The sequence below is a fragment of the Streptopelia decaocto genome (genome assembly GCF_964273445.1).
Source record: "Streptopelia decaocto genome assembly, chromosome: 5".
Lineage (NCBI taxonomy): Eukaryota > Metazoa > Chordata > Aves > Columbiformes > Columbidae > Streptopelia > Streptopelia decaocto.
Window position 1 is genome coordinate 34,600,551 of NC_138659.1, and position 27,720 is coordinate 34,628,270.

The window sequence follows — 27,720 nt, forward strand, 5'->3', positions numbered from 1 at the left end:
GTATGATGAAGGAATAAACCTGTTAAAGGGAAAGCTAATGCTTTGTGAGTACACCGGTGAAACTGGGCTGCAGTGGGAGCACGGGCCAACACAGAGCATCCCAGGGAAAGGAATTCAGGCCCCTCTTCTGCCACCACGTGTGGGCTGAACTCTACGGGAACGACTCCTCCGCAGACACAGTCCTGCTAGGTCTGCCCCAGCCCTGCCTTACAGACCCAGGCAGAAGCAAATCCCTTTAATCCAACTGTTTTATCCCACCCACTACACTCCTCGGGGCATAAATAAAAACATGGTGCATGCTTGATACTGATCAGATCAATCCACCACAGAGGCAAGCCCCTGCACCACCCCGGGACTGATCAACAGGACCTGGCGCATCCCCGTGCTCGTCCCATCCCCGCTGTCCCTCTCCTACCTGGGCACAAAGCGCCGGCTTAGCAGCCACTGTCTCCTCGGATCCCCACCCCGAGGTCTAATCACCGGCCTCTCGTATCTCGAGCAATTCTTAGGCGCTCCTAATTGGCACTTGACAAAGCGCCTGCCACATGTTGGTCAATACCAATTAGCATACTTATTAAATGCATGTATTTGTTGGCGGCCTTTATCTAATTACCTCGCGAGTGCATCGGGGAGAGGCTGCGCAAAGGGTGCTGCGGCCAAGCAGCAACTTCTTTGGGTTGCTCATGTGCAAACCCTGTGAGGCATTAAACCCTGCCAAGCAGCAGGAAGAGGGGCTGCACCAAACCCTTGTCTAACGGCTCATGTTGGGCGTGGAACCTGCATCTCCAAGGTGCTGAGCACATGACAAACGGGGGGACACTATCCACACTGCCCCATTTCCACCTATCCTCAAGGGGTGTCTCCAAAAGGGGCTCTCACCTTCCCCTGATCCCCGTGCACCTCCGCAGCCATGCTCTGTGTCTCCAGCCAAGTATTGTCACCTCCTCCAGGTTAAATCGCTCTGTTCCCTGTGCAGAACCTATTGGGAGATCCAGGGTTACACGACTCAGATATCTGGGCTTCTCCTTCTGCAGAATTAATTACCTGGGAGCCAGGGAAGAGGAGTAATGAGAGAGGCTGAGACACCTGAAATTACATTTACTACACAAGGCTGCTGCTTTTTCTTTCTTCCCCTCTTTTTCTCTTCTTTGCATATCAGAGCGGCGGCTGAGCCTGGCCGGGGGTGCTGCTGTTATCAGGCAGCGGGCAGAGTCCAGAGCTGACGTTCATACCCGGGAACCAAAACAGACCCCGTGCACTGTTTTAATTTAATGCTCATGAAAGCCTCCAATTCTGATTTTTGTTATTTTTCTATCCCCTCTCCCATTTGGAGCTAGTACAGCAGCGTGTTCACAGGGGAAGCTCCTCACTGCTACATCAGGGCTGGCATGGAAGGACTTTTCCCTCTTCGAGGGAGAAAAGGACTCTTCTGGGTGATGGACAAAATGAGAAAGGACGGTGGGTGCTGCGAGCTATTAATACAACAGACCCAACTCAGAGCAGAATAACGGGCTGGGGGAGAAGTTAAGGAAAGTCACGGTCCTATTGCAGGCCAGCAACCAGCTCTACTCCCCATTTTGCCTCTTCTGTCCATCCTTGACGTTGTTTCCCCTTGCTCTGGTGAGCTGTGTCACTCCACTGTCACTTGAGCTGGCCCAGGATGGACGGAGCACGTCTAAGTCTTCCTTAAGGCTGAGCCTACTACATATCATATGCAAGCAGCGCGCCGAGTAGCTAATCCGTCATGCGTGCCTATTAAGCAAAAAATTAAAAGAAAATTACAAAGGGAAGTCAGCAGCAAGTAGGAGGGGGCGGGTTGTAATTACATGACTATTAATTGGCGTAAAGTTACGGTTTAATGCTCTCTGGCCCGTGGTGGTGTTTCCTAGGGAAATTTTCTCTCTATCAGTTTAGGATGAGGACTGGGATTGTCTCTGGAAGCTCTGGGTCTGCCCAGAGAGGTGACGTTCAGCTTGGGACCCTCAGAAGGTTTTTGTTTCCATGCACTGATGGACAAAAAGAAGAGGCTGTTCTTATCACAGCTTCACCTACCTGAGGTGCGGGGTGCGAGAGCCGAGTTTTGCCATTAGACGATGATAAGGAAGCGATGATCCTTTTGAGATCTTTCAGCCCACTAAATACAACATTAAGGAACAGAACACCCAAGCTTCTGTTCCATAGTTCCATGTTCTTCCCTTCTAAGGAGCCCCATGGGCAGCTGGGAAGACACCAGAGCAACAGGAAAATCCGCCGTGTTATTACAAACCGGGGGGACAAGAGAAAATTAAAGGTTTTAGATTTTTTTTGCTAAAATATTTCCGTGGATAAAGCAAAAAAAGAGAAAAAAGGGGTTTTATTCAGCCCACATAGCAAGAAATTCCCCCTTCACGCCACGGACAGCATTAACGTGGAGCTACATCCCTTTGGAAAAGCAGAGCTGGCGCTACAGCCCATTTCAAGCATTTCAAACCCATCAGTTGTTTTTTAAACCCCTGGTTTTCTCTCTGTCTGCCTCTCTCATTTCTGAACTCTGCAGAGCAAACTTCTGTGCTAGAACAAGGACCAGGAGGCTCCCGGCCCCTGCAGCCAGAGGGGCGAGAACATACGGGTATTATGGAACTTCAGCTGTGGTGGCTCAGCACGCTGCTCCGGACAGACTTTCCTTTGCCACGCACACCTAGTGCAGAGGAGACATTCCGACAGCAGAACAGCTTCAACATGCGATCACTAAACCCACTTCCTAAGCAAAGGAATAATTCTTAATTATTGTTTTAATCCACACTTAGGTTTACTAGTTGCTCCTCAGCAAGCAGCTGAGAAGACGGGATGGGGTCAGCACGGGAGATGAGGCCGGTCAGAGGTACCAGCAGCTCCAGCCTGCTGCCCATGGCTGTATTCACCCCAGATGGGGATTTGCCGGTGGATTTGGAGCCTGGAAGATGTGAAAAACTCTGCAAACACCCACCATCCTCCTCCTCCAAAGGTGCACAAGCATCTGCTGCCAAACAGCTGGCGGGAGCGGAGGAAGATGCGATGGGAATGCAGCACCAGTACAGCCCTTGCGCGGGAAAAAGGCCACGGGGCTCCCCGTGAAGAGCAAAGAAAAAGCCCCCCCGGCAGGCAGGGCTGAGTCACAGCCCCCCCTCCGCCCCAGCAGAAGGGACAGGGTGGCACTGACGCTGCTTCAATCAACAGGGCGGCTGCTGAGCTGGAGGAGAGTCTGTGTAAAATCAATGTGCCGTTAGAGAAACCACCAAGGGCTGCCCGTCAATACGTGGAAAAGACACGGCTGCCTGTGAGAACCCAGCCAGCAACCCGCTGGTACTGACAGGAGAGGCGGCAGGCTTTCAAAAACAGCGTTTGTTCTTCCCGCCTCCCCCCCCAGTAAATTAACCCCAAATCTCCTTGTTTACCCTCATCCCTAATAAGCTCTCGTGGCTCACAGAAACAGCATTCCAGGCTCTGTCCTGATCAGTCCGGAGCCTTTGTTCCTTTTCACCCTGGGAAAAGGAAGGGGTTTAGATAATCTCAGAGTGCCAGAAAGCAATTTATTTTGACCTAGACTGTTTCTGCAATGTCATCGCTTGGCTCCAGCGTGGGGGCAGCTTCGTTAACCAGCATTTATGCAATACCGCCGCGTTCAGATGGGGCTTCGTGTCCCAGACACCGCGCAGGACCAGTGATGAAAAGCTGGTCCCCGTGACCCGAAGTGTCTTGACCCCAGTAAGGGACATGGAACAAGCAGCATCCTTCAAAGGTCCCAGATGCAAGAGGAATGGACTCACCAGGCAGGAGTGTGAGGTTGCTCAGGGGTAGCTGCACACCCCAAGTCCCTAATGCAGACGTGGAAGAGACTCAGGAGAGGACCCCGTCCCGTCCCCCTTATCCCAAGGCAGTACCAGCTCTACTCCACTGATCCAGAAGGAGCATCTGGTCCTTCCCTCCTCCCCAGGAAAGAGATTCGCAGTGATGGATTCTCCCTGCTCTTCCTTAGCCCCTGGGCGAGCTCAGCTCTTTGCCTTCAAGATGTTTTTTTGGCAGCCTCAAGCCTGGAAAGTTTCTTTAGGGAGGAAAAGCAAAAGCAGAGAACACGGCATAGCCACGCAGCTAATAGCAGGAAACAACACCAGATGCTGCAAGAATCTCTCAAGAACAGCAAGAGCTGGCAGCACAGAGCTCAGCACACAAGAGCCCATGTCTCTTCCAGCTCCACTGGCCACCAAAATCCACCTACTAATGCGGCACGAACCCTGCTGCAAACACACCAAGTTATCTGAGACCCGAGAGCAGCATCGCTGCAGACCAGGCCAGGAGCACGGCCCCACCAAAAATCAGCTGTCTGCGGTGTGAACCCCCTTTGGCCAGACCCCAAATAACGCCCCCATTGCACAGCTCAGACCTTTAGCTCTGCCCCACCTGGGCTGCTCAGGGATAGCGATAACTCATCTCTCTGCCAACAGGGAGTATTATTAAAACCCTTCCTCCCGCAGGCAGGCAAAATCTCCTCTGCTCTTCCCAGGCAGATTCCTCTTTAATTATTATTATTTATTATTGTTATTTTTCTCTAGATGAGGAGTTTAAATCCCAAATCCTCCTGCCTGCTTTTGGGGCGGGGGAATGACACGTGAGCAGCAACCCGACTTGGAACGGCTTGTTGCGGGCAGGCAGAAAGAAGAGCTGAAAGTTTGCGCACCCCCACTTCTGATGCAGAGCATAAAGCGAGGCTTGTCCTCCCTTTCCCCAAAGTTACATAAACATAAAAGCAGGCTCTTTCATTCCCTTGGCAGCCAGCAGCACGTCCTGCCCAGCAACCTTGTGTCCCAAGGCTCTTCCACTGGGCTGGCAAAAAGAGCCGAGGAGCGCAGCCCATTCCCCAGCTGGCTCCCTCCGAGCCTCATTTCACCCTGTGTACTTCCCAGCAGGACATCGATGTGGACAGGCATCTGGAAAGCCTGCAAGAGTTTCATCAGTGCTTTGTTTTGTTCTGTACTTTCCATGCTCGGGGTATGATTAACATGCTGGTTTGGGTTGTGCAACAGCTTTGAAGAGCGAGGAGACGGGCCACCAAAGACCCGCCGAAATCCCTGTGGTTCTGCCACCGCTGAAGACCCATGCTGGATGTATTACAGTAAGTCAGCAGAAAGCAAATAAACAGGCAGGATAAACAGGCTCTACAGCCCTGTGTTCCCTGGGAAAAGTATGATTTTTTTTCCTTGTTTCCCCTCTAATACCCATGGCTTTGTCAGCAAGCCTCTGTGCACAAGGGCATCTTTTGTCTCCCAGCCTTGCAGACCCAATCCACTGCTAAACAAAGTGCTTGCTGAGCCCCAGGTCCCACAGAGAGACGACTTTACTCCGGATCAAACGCCTAAGCCTGACTCACAGAGATCAGCCACCCTGCCAGGCAGTTCTATCCCTCTCTGCAGCCCATGCTGCTAAAGCCCGGCCACCGTCAGACCCCTACAACATGTCTCATGTCCCCAAGTGACTAAGCTCACGTGCCGCAAAACAAGATGCCAGCCCCGTGCCCACACTTGGAGATCCAGCCGCCTACCCTTGAAGCGCAGAAAACATGACGGAGAGATGTCCCGAGACCCCTGGGATAAAAAGCACGAGGGTAGAGGAGGTCTGACCCAGGGGCTATGGCTATTTTCCCCTTTAAAGACCTGTCTGTGGAGTAATTAAAGCTCCTGTTTCTAAGCCACTTGGTATTTTAATTGATTTTCTGCACTGGCTGCCTACAGTCTAGTCATTTAAATCTGACATTTACCTTGCAAGCCTCAAACAAGAGGCAAGGGAGAGCAACCTGCCCTGCACCTTCCTGCCAGTCCATCACGGTCTAGACTGGTTTGCACTGGGATGCTCTTGGTCAGGCCACCGGGATGCAGGAACGACGCCCTGACCTCCAGTGGATACCAATTCAGGGCAAAGGAGCTTCCCACGCTCATCTTGTACCTGGTGGGTTTGGGTGGTTTCTCCTCATGGGAACTTTCTCTGGGTTTTCCAGTTTTCACAGAAAAAGAGATTATTAATTCTGCATGGTCAGATTCTCGTCAAGAGAAAACTGGGAGTGTGAAAACAGGGACTGATGTCTCCAAATTAATCTCTGGTTTTTCCCTTTCTGGTTTCAGATGCTGTCGAGTACCTGAAGAAGCAAATTGGGCAACGCAAGCATCCCCGCAGCAAAAGGCATTTCTCCAGCAAAGCGAGCTGAAGAGCCTGTTCTGTGCGAGACGCTGTGAAATGGATCCTTGCCCTACATTTTTGTGGAAGGAGCAAAGGTCCCTCTTGTTCATCCTCTTCCAAGATCAGATTTTCTTTCCAGTGATGCGTTTCCACAATTCCATCTCTCCCCTCTTCTTCATTCCTCGGGGACCCATCAGACATCAGGACACATGTCGACACCGGTCACCGTGGCCAGTTGTTTTTGAAACAACAACATTCCTGCTTCATTTAATTTAGCGTCTGAGACTCGCGCAGCTCCCGACAGGAGGCTCCATCAAAATGACGAGCGGCTCCGCGCTGCCTCCCTCGCCTGCTGTGCGCCGGGAGCTGCGGCAGCATGAGCCCGGCCCAGTCCTCCAAGCCTGTCCCAGTCCTCCAAGCCCTTCCCAGGATGCCGTGAGGACCCAGGCAGGACCACCAGCCCCCCAGCACTCGCCACGTCCACCCAGACATCCCCACGAGTTACCTTCAAAACGTCCCGTCTTCAGGATAAACTTAAAGGAAACCCCTGGTCGAGCATTGCGGTGTCTGGGAATACAGCTTGAGCCAAAATCCACAAGGGTTGGGAAAGCTTTTTAATGAAATCCTAAGTCCAGCCCAAACTATTATTGGCAAAATAAAAATCTGGGACCTGCTGGGTGGGTTTTGTTTGTTTGCTTGTTCTTTTTAGTCTTCTTTTACCAGGACCCCAGAGCTGATGACAAATGTGTATAATAAGCCAAGCTTTAGAGTGGAAAAATCAAGCTCTTACAACTTGGTAAAAATTACTGACAGTGGGATAAAGATTCCTAAATCCGCGGAGTGACCGCGGGAGGTCAGTTCTACAAAACCAGACACAAACGCAAGTGAAAAGACAAAAAAGAAACCCACACAAACCCAACACATTGTCTTTCCAAAGTGTTTCTTCTGGCCTTGAGCTTGCTCATGCTTGCAGCCTGTATCTGGGAGAAGCCTCCATGCAGCCTCCAGCCGAGTCCTGCAGAAGGCAAGGAAAATAAACAGCTTCCAAGGTCCTAGGTTGGAAGCTTCTTTGCTTGAGAGATGCCTTCCTGTATGCTATGGACAGACTGAGCCTCCAGCCTCCTCTAGGAACCTGAGAATAACCCACGCGTATAATAGGTGCACATTTAGTATGAAAGGAAGATGCTTCACACAGGACAAATATTAAACCAGAAAATATACCAACAGACATTAGCTGGGATAAAGCTGAGCAGTGAGCTCCCGGGAGCTGCTGCAACGTCTGATGGAGGAATGAAAGTGAGGAGGAGGCTTTACACAAGGAATCTGTCTGGTCTTCCTAGAGAAAAGGGTCAGTGCAGGGCCCTTCTGTGCAGACACAGCTCTCTGGGCATCCCTCTAAAACCATTGACTTTGCAGGGAAAAAGGGGGGATGGTCAGGTAAGATGAGCTTTGTGAGGCAGAGCATCACAAGAACTTACGCGTCTTGGTGATGATCCTGTCACCGCGTGCGTGTGCCATAGGAACATCAGTACAGCTCCTCGGTGGCACATTCAAGGTCCTTCCCTCCATGTCTCCCTCAGTTGTGCTCATCAGCAGAAATCTTGGGAAAGAATACAAAAATACAGCAAGCAAAGAGCATTATTTCCCTAACATCACTTTCCCAGCTGTCTGCCATTTCCGTACTCTGAACTAGAGGCTACATTTCCATTTCTGAGTTTAATATCCCACGACAGACCCTTGCCAAATCATTGTCAGAGCCCACTAACAATTTGGGTCTCTGAAACAACTGGTACCAAGTTGTTTGACAATCCAGTCCTCCTATCTGCATGGCGGTACTTGCTTTAGCTTCTAAAATACACGAGTGGTAAACCCAGGTGAGGAGCAGCAATGTGGGTAAATCCACATGGAACGTCCCTCCTGGGCAAGAGCGAGGCCTTTGCTAAACTGGTTTTACTCGGTCACTTAAAGTGGGTTTACCAGTTCACATCTGGATGTACCAAAGCGCGGCGTTACACGTTGCTTTGTACCTTGGGTGGGCAACAACGAGTTTAGAAGTACTGATGGACTGGCTGTGTAACCACACTAGGACAGTCTAGGGGTCATCATCGCCCAGCAGTTTGCTCTTTTTGTCCCATTTCCACCTCATTGATCTTTTTCAACCCCCTCATCTTTTGTAGCAAGAAGCCCAACTCTTCCACTACCACAAAGCCTTTGTCTCTCTTCAGCAAGTGGGAATCCTTATCTCCCTGCCTGCTCATACAGAGCCTCAACAACTGGAAGAAGCCGAGAGACTTATTTGGCTTCTAGAGCACCATGCTTCTGCTTATCTCCTTCCTACTTCTGTTCCTTACATTCGCAGGCGAGCTGGTAAGGAGCTGCATTTCCCTGCCGCAACCACCACAACAAAAGTTTGAGGCTCGTAAGCCACTTATCTGGGGCAAACTGCTCCAACTCTGGTGTTCTGACTGATCCTGGGCACTTTTCAGCGAGGCAAATCCAAGCCCTTGGGTGTCTATTAGAGTATCTTAACCTAGTTGGCTTCAATTTTGAAAGCTTGTGAGGTCTCTGAAAGTCTACAGAGAAATTTAACCCTTGCCATTAACCACATTGGAAAACAGGGCTGCTAAAATGGAGGCATTCGTCCTGCGTGGACTGACCCATCTCTGTTCCTTCTGTAGCACAGTCAACGGATACAACACAAAGGATGCTCCCCAGCCATGCAGAAGAGAAAACTCAGTGCCCAACCCCATCATTGCAGGCTGCCTGCCCTCTTCCATGCTCTGCCCTCACACCAGCTAGCAAATACAGCACCCGAGTACTTACCTGAGATGCTTTAAACTAAACACAACAACCAAATGACTCAGGAAAAACTCAGCTACACTCCACACAGGCTTTCCTTGCAGCCATAAAGAGCAGAGGCTTGTTTTTTTTCTTACTATAAGAGATGAGATGCTGTAGAACAAGCCATGCAGCCCACATAAATACATCAAGCAAAGTGGTTCCCACCAATGGGCTGGGAACCCATCTCAGGGTTTTGTCATCTCAGGTGCGGGGCTTTTAGCTGAATGCATCTGTAGGTGATGAAAAGGTCACCGGAGGCAGCTGGACTCTTTCTTTTCTTATTATAAAGGCTGGTATAAAAATATATTAGTAATACATTCCTGACAGGTGCTCCTATATATGGAGCCTCAGATAGCAGCGACGGTGAGTTATGGCCCTATAATTCCTTCGTGGGGTCCCAGGCACATCCCAAGTCATTACCTGACACCTGAGAAGCTCTTCATCAGCTCCATGTAAGCACAGCCCAACCTCCCAGTAAGCTGGGCTTACAAGGGACAGGATCTAGCTACCAAACTTGGGGGAAAAGGAATTTCCCCCCTCCCTCCAGCCTTCCTCACTCTTCTGATGTATTCCCTTGAACTTCTATTTCGATAAAACAACCTCCCTTGGAAGACACTGGCATTTATTTCCCCTCTCAGGCACATGGTGATCTGGCAAAGCATCCTGGATCACACAAGGTTGGTCATATGGACCAAACTCCTCTACTCCACCCTGGTGAGACCCCATCTGGAGTATTGTATCCAGTTCTGGGCCCCTCAGTTCCAGCAGGACAGGGAACTGCTGGAGAGAGTCCAGCGTAGGGCAACAAAGATGATTAAGGGAGTGGAGCATCTCCCTTATGAAGAAAGGCTGAGGGAGCTGGGGCTCTTTAGTTTGGAGAAGAGGAGACTAAGGGGGGACCTTATTAATGTTTATAAATATATAAAGGGTGAGAGCCATGAGGATGGAGCCAGGCTCCTCTTGGTGGCAAACAATGATAAGACAAGGGGTAATGGGATCAAGCTGGAACACAAAAGGTTCCACTTAAATTTGAGAAGAAACTTCTTCTCAGTAAGGGTGACAGAGCACTGAACAGGCTGCCCAGGGGGGTTGTGGAGTCTCCTTCTCTGGAGACATTCAAAACCCGCCTGGACATGTTCCTGTGCGACCTCACCTGGGCGTTCCTGCTCCAGCAGGGGGATTGGACTGGATGAGCTTTTGAGGTCCCTTCCAATCCCAAACATACTGTGATACTGTGAAAAGCCACCGGGAGGTTCAGTGGAGATCTGGGCTGGAATATGCGGCTGTGAGAGCAAACGAGAGAGAGAAGCCGGGTTTTTGTGGCTTGCGGTGGGAAGGAAACCCAAGGCGCGGGGGGACAGCTTGGCAGGGAGCTGCACTGAGAAAGGAGACGGAGGGAAATTTCACACCAACGATGCTCACCCGGGCTCTGCAAATGCCACGCTGGCCTTTTCAGCTGGCAAAAGGAAAGGAGCTTTTGCACCTAGGAGGCTTATTTTGAAAGCTGTCTCTAAAGGCACTTGCACAATTAGGAGGCTGGTCTGAAAGGGAGCGACTTCTCCATCTTCTCCAGCTGAGATTTTTCCTGATACGGCACTTTGGGCAGTGAAAAGTGTTATTTTCCAACTCTGGTGTGCATCAAAGATGAAGCTGAAAAACTAAAATGAGCTCAAGAGGCCTCATGCTTACTTCCACACCCCTTCTTTTAATAAAGCTACTGAATATCACATTCTCAGTGTAGATTAACCTAAGCTTTGCTCCCAATTATTATTTCACTTTCCTACATGCAGAAGCAGAAAGTGGCTTGACAAACGAACCCAGCTCTGCCGTTAAGCTGTGCTCCCGCTTTTGCAAGTTCACCTGTCGCCTTATTTCTCAGAGAAACCCTCTTTCTTCACACAAATCGCTGGCTGTGTATCCTCAGGCCTTTTCACAGCACTTAGGACTCCAGGACAGGGATTTTTCCAGCTTTTGGTTTGCAGAGCTTTAAGGATTTTTCCCCTGGGGTGAATTCAGACCTGTTGGTAGCAGGCTTGCTTTGCTCAGGCTTCTAGGAACATGGGGGCATGAAAGCCCCGCACACAAAAATAGTGCTTGTGCTAGAAATCCTGCCTTCTCTCCATCGCAGTGGAAAAGCAATGCTGCTCCTGGAGAGCGGGTCAGCGGGGGACCTGCTTGTTACCACTTGGGCCTGAACATGGCAATGAAATGAGAAATGGAAATGGAGGATTTGGTTGCCCAAATGGAGGAAAGGGGAGAGGGAAGGGGAGAGGGAAGGGGAGAGGGAAGGGGAGAGGGAAGGGGAGAGGGAAGGGGAGAGGGAAGGAAAAGGGACAAGTTTCGCAGCCCAGCCTGAGTTTTAGGTCAGAAGAGGCTGTTGAGATCCACAAGGCTGAACTCCCTGCCTGGCATATTTGCCGCACAAGCTGGGATCTGCACTCGAAACATCCATGATCTGCTCCTTCCATTTGCAGTCACTGTATGGGGCAAGACAGGGGGTTGATTGTATCTGCTCAGAGTGGATTGTAGGGCTCCAGCACTGCAGAAAGACTCCTTGGAATAAAATAAAGAATAGGGCAAATAGAAGTACAACATCATGGCAATTTAGTCCCATCATCCCGAAAGGCTGATACACAAGTGAATTACTGTGTCTTCCACAGGTCAGGCTTAACGCTAAGTCAGGTTATCTCCTCTGTTAAAGAGGGGAGGGAGCGGCAGGGTTTGCGGTTGTTCCCCTTGCCTAGAACAGAGGCTTTAACAGCAAAAATCATGGAGCAGTTGGGTGCTTTGAGCTGGAAAAAAAGACAAATTGAACCTTTCTTAACTTCTTCCTATGGAAAAGAAAAATGGTCTGGGTTGTCCCTTCTCCATCTACACTCTCTACTGAACTCTGTGTGACCTGCGGTGTCCTTTATGGAGACACCGAGGAGTGTGAAGGTGACTATGGACCTAAGGAAAACAGATAGTGACTCTTGGACACCTTATCGCTCCCTACGCCAGGAATATTTTACCTCTTTCTAAGAGGCGTTTTGCAAATTGTGTGGCTCACAGTAATTTAAGCACAGGAAGAAAGCAGACAATAACTCGGCTGCATCCACAGGAGCCACGAAGAAGTGATATCTGTCTCTCCTCAGCAGAGAAAGCGTTATTGAGCACCACCAGCGTTGTGAAGCTATCACAGAAACACGGCACGGGCACATTCTGATCCTCCTTTGGAGATACCCGGCTCTAGGGGGATGTTTGCAACTCGCCTGTGGGCGGTAGATACGGTATTCGCCTCACAAGTGATTAGCCGCTCCAAAGCAAGCACAGCGGGGTCAGTTCAAGCTCAGAAGTTGGTTTAAAACATCTTTCAACCTCGGCCCCGGCAGGGAGCAAGTCCTACATCTCTGGTGATTTGCCAAAAGGCGTATTGCTGACTTCTAATCAGGCCAGCAAGTATGGAAACGGGCGACACGAGCGCTTGATGGTGCGGGGACACCTCTCCCGGTGGGAAGATTCCTTCTTCTGAATAGCATACGCCTTGCCCTGCTGCTACTTGGCTATTATATGAGACATCACCACATTTGTAAAAATAGCATTCAGACCTCATCCAGAGTGGTTTATGTTTAAAGATGAAAACATCCTGGTAAAAATAGGCAGAACTTGCAGCCTATCTGAATAAAACGGTGCTATTTGAGCGCTGCCTAAGAATATACTTCAGGGAAGCACAAAGATGCCACTGTTTATCAAAATAGGACTCTATTCATAACGCATCCTAAAGGATCCCCATGTCCTTCAACCAGGCCCAAACAAAACACAGCATTAGAGGCTTGGGCCGACTCCTATTAAAATCATCTTCTTTTTCCACTGACTTTCACAGAGCTTGGATCAGACACAAAACGGGAGTGCGGTGTCAATAGAGTACCTGTTCTTCAGGCCACAAGACCTCATTAGCTGGGCAGCGGGAATAACAGGTCTCCTGGTTCACCGCTACAACCGAAAAATCACCCCCCAAAAGCAACGGTTTGGAGGTCAACAGATTCATTTCCAGTTGGACAAAAATGCTTTGTTTTACCCAAAATGCATAGTTCAGGTTCTGGTTTCAGTTGATTCTTTTTTTAAACCCTGAGCATTTTCTTTTTTTTTAACCGAAGAAATGAAAACACAAGTTACTTTCTTTACTCCCGATTTCCAAATGCCAGCCCAAAGCCTGGAAAAAACCCCCCAACCTGCTCTCCTTACCATTGTAGTTGGGAAATGTGCTTAGAAGCCAAGATGCTCTTGTGCTAAAGCTCCACGGGTTTGCAGGTCGGGATGCGGCCACCATCCATGGTCCACAGATGATGGAGCTGACGGTGAGTCGGCACTGAGATACTGCTGCTTTCCAGCTGAGCATGTTAAGGCATCTTGGGATGCGTCCAAGAGCTTGTTTAGAGGTGGTTCAGGTATTTATGGGCAAGGGGCAAGGTGGTTCCCATTCTGGCTGAGCCAAGCTCTTCCATCCCCTGATAGCAGCAATGGTCGCCCGCTCTACTACATGTTTGGCAGAATAGGAATAATCCAAATAATCCTCCCTCCTGTAACACACAGTTTTATGAGCTTCAACAGATGTTTCAGACCACACATTACCCTGCTCTGCCACTGCCAGATTGAATAGAAGAACATCATGATGGGGGGCTGGTGGCACGGTATGAATTTCGTCTGGCCGCTCATCACAGCCAAAGCTGGAGCCCAGCCAGGACAAGTGGCTAATACCTCCTTCTCCCGCTCCAGCCAACTGCTCCCGGAGATCATTACAGACGGCACATGACCAACAGCAATAATTAATCACCAGAAGTTGTTATTTCTCAAAGCCAGCTCATGGTCTGCCTCCTTCGTGGATGTGACAGCAGTCAGTAACAACACTGGTAATTAAAGTTATGTTAGACCCTCTGGTTAACAAGATAACATTCACTGATTATCACGTATCTGTATCAAGTTCTATCAGATTTTCTTTACTTAGCCAAAAACTATTCACGTACCAGGAGGAACAGTCAGACCATCAGCTCCAGACTAGTTTAAGTATCTGAACTGGCTCCCAAGCTCCTGGGAGCCCTTCGGAGGGGACAGGGATTTGGGGAATGAGGTACCACTAGCACCTTGTACCCAGCAGTGCCAGGGACTTCACAAGTGTCACCATGGCCCAATGCAGTAACCATCCCTGGATTTCCACATGTAAATATAGGAAGAAGAGGACTGTGGAGGAAAGATTTGTCTTGACTAGGAAATTAGTTTTCGATCAAACTTGGCTAATGTGGGAAATGCTGCTGGCAAGGACACAACGGCTTCAATTAGTTCAGGAGTGATCTTCTGCATCTCCAGGCATCACCGGCAAAGAGAAACTGGGGAGATGCTGAAGCTCTGAAGCAGCCCTTGCTTGCAAATAAAAGGCGTTTTCACATTGAGCCACAGACCTCAATAGCGCATTTCTGTCCGGTGCCTGCGCGTTTCCCACACGTTGTGTTCCCACACCTCCTCTCCGAACTCTGCTCATTTTCACTGCCCAAGCTGTGAGCACCTCCGGGGAGCTGCATGCACGTGGTGCTGCATGCACGTGGTGCTGCATGCACGTGGTGCTGCATGCACGTGGTGCTGCATGCATGTGGTGCTGCATGCACGTGGTGCTGCATGCACGTGGTGCTGGCACAAGGGCACTGCGACAAGAGAGAAGATCTTGCACAGGTCAGAGCAGAGAAACCCATTGCCAGCACCCTTTGCAGTCTTCTCAGCATCCTCCATCCACCTGGGCCAGGATATTTGGTGAGCAATGTGTGCCTAGCCATCAAAAATAGCACATTTTTCTCCGGAAATTAAAAATAATTACATGTCAATAGGACATCTGCTCTTAAGGGAAGAAGAAAGAGGCAGGAGGGAGCCGTTGGCATCAACCCGCTCTCAGAGAGAAGAAACCCAAGCTGGAATGACTTTGTGCATTGACTGTTAGCACAAGGTTGCCTGGAGTGCTGAGAGATGCAAGACTCATTCAGGTAGCTCCAATATTCCATCAAGCCTTTCATCCCCTGCCTGGGTGTCCTTGCAGAGGAAGGTGCAGCAGACATTTGCATTTTGAGGGTGCAATGCAAGGAGGGACACCAGCAGGCCTGGCTTGCAGCTGAGAATTGTGTTTAGCATCACACCTCCAAACACTTCTGGGGGATTAACGCAGATCCTCTTCCTTCAACAGCCTGGCATAAGACGTAAACCAAAGTACTTTCTTTGCTATCTTATAGCCTGACAGCTCCCACTCACCCAAGGTTCTTCTCCATCACCTGTCTCCTCCAGATGCCCAACACCTTGTCATCAAAAACCTCTTCGGCCTTGGAGGGTTTCTCTACTGAAAGCTCCCTAGTCCAAGCAAATCCCAAGACCTTCCATGGGACACCAGCAGGATTTCCAAGATGAGATGATTATTTGGGTTTGTGTTGAGAAAGAAAAGGCTTCCTGACCAGGATGACCCCCAGGATCCTCATATCCTCAGCATGTGCCCAACCTGCTCTCCCATTCGGCGAGGCAAAAGTTCCCATGGCACAACAGGAGGCTCTTGGGCCACCAGTGCCAGCCCCAAACCTTTATTGTAAAGCCTGAGGGACTTAAAGGGAAGAAGCCAAGGCAGGGACTGTCTGTTGGTTCAACACATGCTGACTATGCCCTCAAGTATGGGACTTTTAGGCTTGATTGGGAGTACTACAATAGCGCCTTTGTGCCATTTGAAATGGAATCAAAGAAAACATTCGTAAATAGCCCACGTTAAAGATGGATCCATTTATTTTTTCCCCATCAGTTTTCCATTCTTTCCCTTTGCCGCATTTGCTAATTATCCAGTACGCATTTGCTTAAAGAAAGCATTTTTCCAGCCTTCGCAATCCATCTTCCTATCCTAATGGATCTTGTGGTAAAGTCATTACGGAGACTTTATGAAATCACAGTTATTTCCATGACAACAGTGATGTAATAAAGGTGGGATTATGACATTACTGCAAGATCAAGCTGAAGGACAGGATGGATTTGTTTACCCCTGATAGGGCAAGGAGGAGACTTCATTCATTCAACGTTTCTAAAAGTGCCTTAAGGTCTGCTAATGGAAGATACATTTTATATCTGATTTTTTTCCTGTTCTTTCTTTACCGTTATTTTTTAGGGCTCTTTTTCGAGCATACATAGTTTAATAAGTTTCAGAGGAGGATCCATGCTGAAGGTATATTCACCCATCTCCGTGAAACAAAAGACCATCCCTGCAATCACAGGGTTCTCACCCTTCCTGAAGGCAGCAATGCCCACTGGGGAAGGGTTTCTACCGGTGTTCAAAGGACCACCAGGACAGACTTGTCCCTTTCAAGGATGGCTGATCTAAGCCGCTTCCTCTTCAAACGTTTTAATAAAGAAATCACCTGCCACCGCATCACAGCATGAGCTGGTTACCCATGAAATTAGGTTTGAAAATGGCATTAAACCCCTCTTCTCTCCTTAATGCAAACATAGCCAGCCAGGGTCTGGCCAGTAAATTCCAAGCCAAAAAACATTTGTCTCTCAAACCCAGACACACTAGTAAAGTCACTCTAGAAGTGATTTTTAGCTCGCTCACTCTTCCAGCAATCACAGAACGAACTTAGGTGGAAATGACACAGCAGTTCCTAAAGGATCAGAGCATGGACTGCCACGAGACGGCTTTGAAGATAGCTGGGCTTTCTGGCTTGTTTTGCACAAAAGAAAAAGATGAATATTTCATACGGTACATGGTTCAAAAGTTGATTAATGTTTCAGTGTGTGGAAAACCAAGCTCAAGAGACAAGCTTCCTGATGTAAAATTCTTTGAGCTGGCAGTAGGACTTGTACGGCCAGCTTCTCCAAGGCTGTATTTCATTTAACCTCCTTCACAACCGCTCCTGCCCGGTGCCCTTGCTGCTTCATGAATGTTCTAGTCCAACACTTGACTTACAAGTGTGGGGCACTAATGTTCTCCAGGCCTGTGCCATGAGACAGCAGAACGTGCCGGTGATGGCTGCTCAGGTGGGTTTTGGGGTCCCTATCTACCCATCTCCCTCCAGGCTGGTCTAATAGCCCAAAACAGTCCTCCTGTTTGGCCAACAGGATGATATTATCAGACTTTCTTCTGTTGCTAGTCAATCTGGGGCATCTTCTCTGCTTCTTTACAAGCTGTTGAGGAGCTGTGGCCCTAGTACCTTTGCTCTACATTGTCTGGCATGGTAAATAAGCACAGGAGTGCCAAAAAGTGCCCTACTCTGAAAGCTTGCTTGAAGTCCAGCCTAACTGATCTCAGAACCACAGAATCACAGAATAGTTTGGGTTGAAGGCACCTTCCCAGCTCCCCCAGTGCCCCCCCCTGCCATGGGCAGGGACATCTTCAGCAGCTCAGGTTGCTCAGAGCCCCGTCCAGCCTGGCCTGGGATGTCTCCACGGATGGTTCATCCACCACCTCCCTGGCCAACCTCTTCCAATATTTTACCATCCTCATTGTAAAAGATTTTTCCCCATGTCTGGCCTGAACATCCCCTCCTTCAGTTTAAAACGTCACCCCTTGTCCTGCTAAAAAGTCCGTCCCCATCTTTCTTATCGGCCCCTTTTAAGTACAGAAAGCAGCTGTTTCAGCTTGTTCTGCCCCAATTCCCGCTCCTCTAAGCCTTCCCAATATCTCTTCATCGACAGAAGGGAAACGTCGTAAGGCCACACAGACGTGCTAATGAAATGTGAATTATTAACTGCAGCATGCTAAGGGAGATATGGGGAAGTAGGGGGGAAATGTCATTTTGCCATTAATATGTAAAACGGGCGACGCTCCCTCCATGCGCTGGAGGGGAAGAGCAGATTCCAGCCCCAGTCCCATTCCGGGGCGGGATGGGTAATGAGATAACCCAATTGCTGCGCCTCTCGCCCTCTTTCTTTTTCCTCCACGATAATAGGACAGAGGGGAATGCAGACAATTAAAAGGAGGATTCCAATCGGCCCAGGAGAGATTCAATGAATAATAATGGACCTCCAGCTGCTAACGTGCTTAAGGACTTCCAAGTCTCAAGTGTCTAACCAGCTTAAGGGTCTGTACCGCTGACTTCATTTCTGGCCGTAAATGGGGAAGGCAGGAGCAAGGGGGGGTTCCTGCTTCTGCCTACAGATGGGATCGTCCCTTGGTCGCTCACCGAGCCCTTTAGGAGGACAAGGCGACGGCAGCAAAGAAGTCAACTTAACAGCTCTCAAAGCCAACATCATCTATAGGGTGAGGAAATTCCCTGCTTAACCAACTCCTGTATGTCACCTGCAGCTGATGACACCCACGCTCACTCCAAAATATCTCAGAAGATGGTCCAAGATGCTACTAGAATAAAAACAGCACGTTGTCACTGAAGTTTCGTGTTCTCGCGTTAAAAACTCGTGCACAGCCAGACAGTAAATGTGCGACCGACTCTTCCTCTGTACAGCTCTTGGTAAGGGCGAGGTGTGACCCACACCGACTGCTTATCTCCTGCCCCTTTCCTGCAGAGGGGGCAAGGGTTTACAACACGTAAGACAGCCAAAGCCACATAGAAAATGCCCACCTGAATATTCATTATGAGTTTTTTCTGGTACTTCCCTCATTTTTGGCTTTCTCTCCCATTGATGCTTCTCTCTCTTTTTTTCCCACCATCCATCTACTTTCCCCATGCAGTTTCCCTCCTTGGCCCCCTGACCAAGCAAGCCTCTTCTCCTTGACCCTTTCATGTTTCTACCATGCTCATGAATTTCTACAGGTGATCAAGGAAAAGATTTGCAGAGGGGCAAGAGCAAAGCACAAAGCAGAAAGCATTGGCCCAGCCTGGAGTTCTCCATGGAGCTGTGCTCCTCCTCTCCCCACCTGAAGGTTATAGGGTAACTATCACGGATTCGAAGAATAACAACTTCAGAGGCTGGCAACCGGATGATCAAAGGAATGGGGAAAGTCGGCTAGGGAAGGGCTCCTCAGCCTTGGAAAGGGATAGGACATGAGGTCTGGGATTCACAAGAAGGGCTGTTGCCACCTCTCCTGGAGCAAGGACGAGGGGCATCAGAGGAAACTCGCAGGTTCAGAACAAAAACCAGCTATTTTTATACCCAGTGTGTCTCTGTGCCACGGGACTCCCCACCAGAGGATCTGTGGCTGCTAAAAGCTTATAAGAGTTCATCAGATTCCTGCATTTTTCTGCTAACAGCTTGTCTGCAGAGGTTATTATGTACAAACAGGACACTTACAGGTGAGGAGGTCCCTGATCTGCAAACCACGGGAGGCTGGGAGCCTATTCTGGAACATGACCACAACCATTGACCCTGCACTTACACAGGTTTCCGGGCACCCACTATTCATTGCATCAGAGACGAGACCTTGTGTTTGGGGACGCCTGGTCCAACCCAGCACGACCGTTCTCATGTCCCGGTACCCGTAACCAGCTGCCTTCACACCGCACTAGTTCCAGGATGCAGCTTGAGAGATAACACGTCCCCTTTCCTCCAGCTTTGGGGAAAACCCGCAGGATCTGTAGGCAGCGGCGAGATGTCACACAAAGCATGAAGATGGAGTTTAACGGGGATGGATGCTGGCAGCGGGGACGGTTGCATAAGCTGGTGCTGGGGACTCGCTGGTCCCTGGCACAGGAGACAGGTACATCCCTCGACACAGAAAAGAGATTAAAGAGAGAAGTTGTGTCAGGTCGGCTGCGCGTCAGCCCTGCACAGCTGGATCATGCAAGGTTAAAGCCTTCAAAGCGGCATAAAGATCTCGGCACGCTCATTCCTTCAACCTGAGGTTGGGGAAGCGACTGGAAAGCACAAGTGAAAGCAGAGCGGAGCAATTAGCTAATTAGGGGAGCTGACTAATCAGCTCGTTTAGAAAGGCTTTTCATTATTATTCACGGAGAAAGAATTCTGGAGAGCTTTGGCACGGAGGGAGGTGCAGCCCCCGAGCCGGAGGGGAGTTCTGCCTAAAGCCCAGTGCGTTCAGAACTCACTGCGGGGGGTGAAAACCTCTCAAGTTGCACCAGGGGAGGTTTAGATGGGATATTAAGGAAAATTTATTCATGGAAAGGGCTGTCAGGCACTGGAACAGGCTGCCCAGGGCAGTGATGGAGTCACCACCCCTGGTGGCGTTTAAAAGATAGACAGATGAGGTTCCCAGGGACATGGTTTAATGACAGTGTTGGGTTAACAGATGGACCCGATGATCTTGAGGGTCTCTTCCAGCCAAAATGATTCTATGATTCTAGGTTGTCTGGAGAGCCCAGGGTCTCCTCTGCTATGGCTTGAACCAGCAAAGGGAGATTTATTTGCCTAGAACTCAACAGCTGTGTTCAACCTTCTTCTAAACACTACCTGAGCAGCTCAGGCAATTCGAGTGGCGAAACAACATCGTAAAGGGAATGCCCAGGGTGGAACAGAGCTGCTGCTTTCCTCCTCTTCACAAGATCGCTCAGCCCAGGGACAGAAATGTCAATACAAAGATGTTTAAGTTGAGAAGGGAGGGGAGAAGCAAAGAACATGGATGCCCAACCTGCAGCTCCTTCCCGTTTCCCCTTCATTTCTCCATTCCCTTCCCCTCCGACGTCCTTGTGTAACTCCAGCAGCAATATCACGCTGCTGCTATTACGGTCAGGATGGATATTCGAACAGCTTTAGATCAATATTTGTGCAAAGGGAAAGCTTGTGCATCACAGGGCTACAAATTAACCTCTCGTCCCATATTCACACCGGCACATGGGACCTGCAGGAGCGGCATGTTCCCCCAGGGAAAACCGGGACATAACATGGGGGAAAAGAGAAAAAAGAAGAGTAATAATAGATCCAACCTTTTTACATTTCTCCCTCAGGTTGGGGGGGGGTGGGTGGGAAATAGCTTTTCTTAATTAGCATCCTAACCTTTTTTAAACAGGTTCAAGGGTGTCTTGGCAGGCTTGGGAAGTGGTGTGAAAGCAGCACTGAATAACAGCGGCAGGATTAGCCAGGTGTAAAGATGATTAGGTACCAGTAAGGAGAAATATGAAGAACTTCCAAGGTTGCAGATACCTGTTTTTCCTATATTAAAAGGAAATATTACCTCGAAATTGCACGCTTCGGGGTGGAACATATTTCTTGCAGCAGAAAATCATTGATCTATAAGTCCCCCAGCAAGTTCAATCCAAGGATGGATTGACAAGGCAGTTTGGGGAAACAACTAAGCCCACCTGCCTGTGTCCTTTACCAGTCCCCATCTTTCTCCTCTTTGGTCACCCCCAAACCAACATCAGCTCGCTGCCTCCTCTTCACCCACCTACATACGTGTCTATCAACACTCAGACGCACCAACACCACAGACCAGCTTTGCCTGGTCTATCCAAACCACCCTCTGCCTGATCCTCCCTGGTAGCACCAGCAACATGGTCCACAAAGCCCGGAGCAGATTTACAAAACACTCCAGTCTCGCCTCCCTTTCTGAATCACAGCAGCGATGGGTCACTGTTGGGCAAGGTTTGCTGTCCCGTTGCTGAACAGCCTTCAGAAGACGGTGGTGGTTGCCCACATTGGGTTTCCACCCAGTCTTACTCTGGCAACCTTTGAACAGGAGCTGGAGGTTTCACTCGCAGCTTCCACACCGAGTCTCCCACCTTTTGCCCTGGTTGGACACAGCCAACATCTGGATCTGTGCAATTATCCACCCTTTTCCAGCCTTGCAGCATGGGCAGGCACTTATTATGGCTCCTCACCACCTGAAGATGGAAGAACTGCCAAATTCACCCCAGGAGAAAAATGAGCAAAGACTTTGATACAAACTGGAGGGTTTTGGCTCCTTCAATTTGCAATAGACGCTCAGTGATGCTTGCTCCTGCTTTTTCCTCATGTTGTTTGCCGTATTTAAACTCCTTTCATTCCGCCTTGCCATCGCACTGAGCAAGGAGGGAATGGCACTTGCCCAGCAAGACAAATTAGCTCATTGAATAGCACTGGTTTGTTTTCCCTCCTGCTCAGCCTCCATCGGGGATTTGTTCCTGGTTTTCAGATGTATTCTCCCTTTTCCACCCTTCCTACAAATCCAGGGAAACTATTTTGTTTGGGTGGGAAACAAAATTTCCCCCAAATAATGATATTTTTGTGTGGGGAATTTGTACACAGAAAGGTACCAATTAATCCACATTAAAGCGAAATTACCCTAATATTAAAACAATAGGAGGATGACAAGGGAGAGAACAGCCTCTAATGTCCTCATTAGCCAGTGCTGCTCCTTGTGGGCTTTCCATCATGTGAAGGTAGCTGTCTGGTTGCACTTCATTAGCACTGGGGTTAATTACAGCTAAGCAGGCAGGGAGATGGGCCGTCCCCTCATCCTTGCTGCCCTTATCCTCCCAGCTTCGCCCATCGCTCCTGGATGGAAGTTGATGTTCCCCTTGACTCCTGTCACTCGTCTATTTGTGATAGCAAGACAGGTAGAACGGGACCCATTTTTCCAAACAATAGGTGTGAACGGTGTCTCCTCTGGAGCCGGGTGTAATTTGGGTGGCGCTCAGCTCCAGCAGGACCACCGCACCCCTGGCACATCCTAGATGGAGCTACACAGATGAACTCTTCTCCCTGACCCTCACAAGCTCTTGCTGCTCTCCTACAACTCGTGTCCTCCTTTTCTCCTTGGCTTCCACAAGATGTTTCCTGTCTCCATCCCGCATTGCTTTCTTTCCCCTCCTTTGCTGCTCCTCTGCTTTCTGGCAGCCGCTCAGCTCCCCGAGCCACCTCTCTGACTTTCTCCTCTTCTCCTCTTGCCAGCCCCAGCTGCTTATTTTTATTGTTAAGCTTTGGGGTTTTAAGAATTCTTTTCAACTCCACTGATGTCAGGTCAGATCGTCTGTCAGGTTGCCAGCAGATGAAGGATGATTTGCAGGGAAGACAACAAGGAGAAAAGAATAATGATGATGATAATAATGATGATTATAATAATAATTCCTCCAAAGACTTGAGACTGTTTCGCAGAAAGGATACCAAATCGCTCAAGGGTCTTCCTCCAAAAATGCAGCAGGATGCGGACACATGGCAACAGAGATAGGAGCAACATCAGTGGGAGCGGGGCATTATCTGTGGAGGGGCTGATCACATCTGCCCGAATACATGAATTATGCACAAAACCAGGCACACAGACAGGTTGGAGGTTAAGATAGAAACAACTTTGATTTGTGCTTTTGAAAGAGCCCTCCAGCATCAACCCGCTCTTCACAGGGACCATACGGAGCAGGGACAGGATGGGATGGACATCCGCGGAGCTCTGCTGGGGACTGCAAGATGCTGGCAGGTTATACTTGGGCAACTCTAACCCCATCCTGGTTTTTAGCCCTTCCTCAAGCATCCCCACGTGCCCTGGGCTGGAAACATATTCCCAGATGAGGGACACTTTTGACAGTCTCAAATCAGCACGTCCCTCGTAAAGGAGACACGGGGCAGACAGGCTCCCTCGGCGCTGGGGAGGGATGTGAAGTCTGGCGTTGCTGCCTTCCCCAGAGATATCACATCCTGCTTGCAAATCCAAAATCAGGGGAAACATTGCCTGGGCAGAGCCAGGGAAGGAGATCTGCTCAGCGGGAACCCGCCAAAGAGGGAGAACACGTGAACTGGGCTCTCCGATCGCCCAGACGCATGTTAGGGGATTGGAAAGTGCTGTACTGTGAAGCGGCGTGATAGCTCTTAAGTGAAAGCTACACGGTGAAACTGCGAATAAAATCTATTTCTATTGAACCTTTAAAAGTCCTTATGGATTGTTCAGGAGTGAGGATGAGCTGCAGCGTGCACCGAGGGCAGGGGCAGGGTCGTGGCACACGGGGAGCAGTGGGCAGGTCCGTGCCACGTGTCCGTCCGGAGAGCATCCAACCTCTCCATGCACAGTGTTCATAACCCAAAGCTTTGCAGGAATCGAGGGCCACGGGGCTGAATCACATCACGTTTGTCTGTCCTGCATGTGAGCACGGGTGGGAATCCTTCCTAGCTCACGTCATTCTTCCTTGAGACGGACAAGACTCTACAAATTAACTAGGAACAAGCAAATATATGGATGGTAAAGCCAGGAGAGGTTACTATGTCTGGTAGGGGTCTTGGACCCACAAGTTATATTTTTTTGCTCTCTGAAAGTCACCAGGAGACCTTTCCAGGTCTGAATGTTTCACGCATGTGGATTCCTCAACATTGGACACTTAAAACTGAGCTGGACAAGGCACTGGGCCGTCTTGTCTAGACTGTGCTTTTGCCAAGAAAGGTTGGACCAGATGATCCTTCCAACCTGGTGTTCTGTGACTCGCCTCCGAGTCTACTCTGTGCCCACGCTTCAGCCCCCCTTTCCCAAGCAGCCCTCCTTTCCGGCACGCCGGCACTGCCGTAAGCCCCAAAGCGGGGAGGCGACAGCGGAGCCAAACCGATGGGCTGCCCTTCCCTGCAGCCTAATAACAGCAGCTGGAGGGTAGGGAGAAGGTGGCTCTGTGATCAAATGGCAGCACAAGCTGCAAAGCAAGCCCTGAGATGGGGCAGGATGGCGCTGCGTGCCGGTTTCGCCGGCTCCCACCCCTGGGTTTGGCTTGCGGGACAGCTGGGGTGCTTCGGCAGCACCTCCTGCCCAACCCGCCGGCACAAGTCACCCTGTCCCCAGTCCAAGGGCAAGAAAAATGGGCTTTCAGCTCTTCTCCAATCCCACATGCATCTGCTGGTGTCCCGACCGCGGCAGCGAGTACCGCCCTGTGCCGCTCCGCCGCATCCTTCCCTCCCACGTGCTCCCCCCTCCTTCCCTCGTTCCTTTTAATTAGCAACTTTTGCTTTGTTCCCTTTAATTAAGCGGGGTGGGGGAAGGAGAGGGGGAGGCTGCTGTCAGCCAGATGAGTTATTATCACGGCGCACAAGATCAAAGGCCGGGAGCTCTCGTCTCGTCCTTAATTTGGGCAGCGTCTTTGGGCGAAAGGCTCTTTTCTTTGTGGTTTTTCCATGGATGGAGGTTGGGATGCCAAGGGTTGCAAGGGGAGGGCTGGAGCCCAGGAGGGCGAGTTTGAAGCAGCACTTTGGCTCCTCTCAAGACAGAACTTGAAGAGGAATTTGGGTGGTGGCCGGCCTCGGTGTGTGGGCATCTCAGGCAGGTTTGCTAATGCCCGTGTGTAAAACCTGACGGCCCGTATACTCACCCCGGGGATGGGGAGACAACCAGGGGTTTCTTAAAATCCTCTGCCAGGGCTTTAACATATGGGAAAAACAGAGGCAAATGTGGGAAAATAAATCGCTCAGGGATTTGAGAAAGAGTGGCCTTGCTAAAGGTATGAGCCAAAAGCCAACACTACAACGTCATTTTTCACATACACGTCTTTCAAGCGTGTGTGGGATCCCCTGGTGAGCGGTGTGTCTATGGGGGGGGATGGACACCAATATGCTGGGGTGCCAAGGCTGCAGAGACATTTCATTCACCCTTAATTTGATTCTGATCTAGCGTAACGTTACTACAGGACAGTATATTTCCTCACCCTGAGCTCAGCAAGCCATAATGTAGAGCTGGAGTCTCCATAATCGGGTCTGTTTGGGTTCACAGAAGCGTAACAGGGCGCTGTTCTTGTTTTATCAAGGCTTACCCCCTAATTAAAAACATTTCAGCGCCTCTCTGCCTCACATGCCATACTGTATTTTTCATCCTTATCACACCCACTTATCTGTAGCATGTCCCAAATATCCTGCATACCATTTAAATAACTTTCTGGTGCTTTTTTTGGTAAGCTAGGTCAGAATTGCGTGCTGGAAGAGACAACGCCAATGCTCTACCCCACACAGCATTGGAACAAGGGAAGTTAAGAGTCTTACCAAAATAGACCTGTGTGCTATGAAAACACACCGCTCGGATGGTGCATAGCTCAGAGTGGCTAAAACTAAAGAAAATGAACAAATTTATAACCTAAGATTAAGGTCTGTGTGATTCCGGAGTGTTGTCTTACAACTGGGTATCAGAAGGCAGAGGGCTGTTAATTAACTTCCTATTGATGAAACAAAGCGCATCGAGAGGAACCTTGCTAATCTGTTTTGTGCTAATCAGCACACATTATTAATTTGCTGGGGGCTGGGGGGAAGTCATCCTCTTCCCACTTAAACGCGAGTTTAATAGGGCTGGAGTGCGGTTTCGCATTACCCGGGCTTCGTTCTTTTGATGACATATGTTGCAGTGCATTTCCTAGTGCATTATAAAGCTTCGGCATAAATAATTTAAGCAAAACTCTAGTTGTTAAAACAAACGAGCAAAGTATCTTTGGTGATTAATTACCCTTCCTTCCTCCTCCCCTTTTAAAAGTGTAATCACATGTGCCACAAGCCAACAAAATTATTGCGTCTCCTCCTGCGACTGAGGGCACCCCCGATGGTTTTACCCAGCACGGGGGGACATTGGGATGCTCGGGTTTGCTGCGAGGGTCTGATCAGCCCCGGAGATGCCAGTGATCAAATCTTACTCACGCCAAGTCAGAAAAATAAAAGCTTCAGCGGATTTAATGCTCGATGAATCCCCGTTTAACCAGCGGCTTTATGGGACTCAAGTTTTCAATGGGATGAGGTTCAGGGTCTGACTTGCCAGCTTAGAAAGCTTGAATAGTCAGTAATAACCGTGTTCAGACTGGAAGGACAATGCTCCGGCGGGACCTCTCGCTGCTCCTGCCCCAGCTCATCCAAACCCGGGGCGCACGCCGCACCCACAGCCGGGTCCTCCTGGCCCTGTCTGGGGTTGTTTCACAACCAGCCATGAAAACTATTTCATTTAACAGCTCAGAGCTATTTATAGCACCCATTAATTCACTTGTTTCTCCCCCCCTTAGTCAATGAAGTCGCTTGCATGCTTGCTCTGCCTCGGCTCCCGCTGCCGGGTGCCCATCTGAAGTCAGAGATCCCTGCAGCAAGAGGAAAACTTCCTGCCTCAATTAAAAAGAAAATGGAAATTAAACAAAGCGGGGGGGGGGGGGGGGGGGGGGCGGGAAGTAGGGAACCCCCTAAGCAATACTAGAGAGTGATTTCCACACATCACCATATCCACATCTCTCGCAGGATCAGCAGTGCTTTAAGAGAAAAATCAAGCTGCCAAAAACACCATCCTAATGACGGATCCACAGCGAAGCAAGAGAAGATGGACTATTGACCCGGGCAGAGGAGCCGGGCGCTGGGGAAACGCGCGGCGAGCCCGTCACAGCAGGATGGAGAAGGAGAGAGCGGCAATTCCCATGGGGGAAAGCCAGCATGATGGATGGCACTCCCGGCTCCCATCCCGCGGTTCACCTCCAACCGCCTCCCTTCACTTATTTCTCTCTCTGCCTCCCTTATTTTTCTCTAAGGGTGTCTTTTAACAATTCTTTCTGGCTAAAGGTATCCTCCTCCTTTTTTCATACCAAAACTTGTAGCAGAAGGCAGTCGGACGGGCCTGGTTTAAACGCAGGTGAGGCGGAGCGCTGCCCATCTCCCGTGCTTTGCCTCCATGGAGGTGCATCTCCCAAAACCCAGTGTGCACGCAGGGCGAGGGGCTCGGGGGGGTGGTCCTGCCACATCTCCCTGCTCCCACAAGGTGGCGGGTCTCCATAATTGTTTTACACGCTGCCATCCCCATCGCCCAAGCCCATGGGCAGCAGCCGCGGCTCCCCAGCTCTGCTGAGAGGAAAGCTGAGCCCCAGCCAGGTGTTTCCCAAAAACAAGAGGAGGCCTTGG

General features: G+C 49.9%; 1 protein-coding gene across 5 annotated transcripts in view; it reads right to left on the minus strand.

The window, feature by feature from the left end:
- The window catches only part of SGPL1 (sphingosine-1-phosphate lyase 1), a 231,618-nt gene that overhangs the window by 46,774 nt on the left and 157,124 nt on the right, over nucleotides 1–27,720 (minus strand). For 3 of the 5 annotated variants that reach the window (XR_014184160.1, XR_014184161.1, XR_014184162.1), the window contains 3 exons: nucleotides 7,665–7,786; nucleotides 2,053–2,218; nucleotides 880–1,752 (listed from right to left, as the gene is read on the minus strand). The gene's annotated coding sequence lies outside the window, so the exon portion shown is untranslated. Of the gene's footprint in view, nucleotides 1–879; nucleotides 1,753–2,052; nucleotides 2,219–6,787; nucleotides 7,319–7,664; nucleotides 7,787–27,720 lie in introns of those variants that run through there. The other 2 variants (XR_014184163.1, XR_014184164.1) reach the window with 2 other exon arrangements.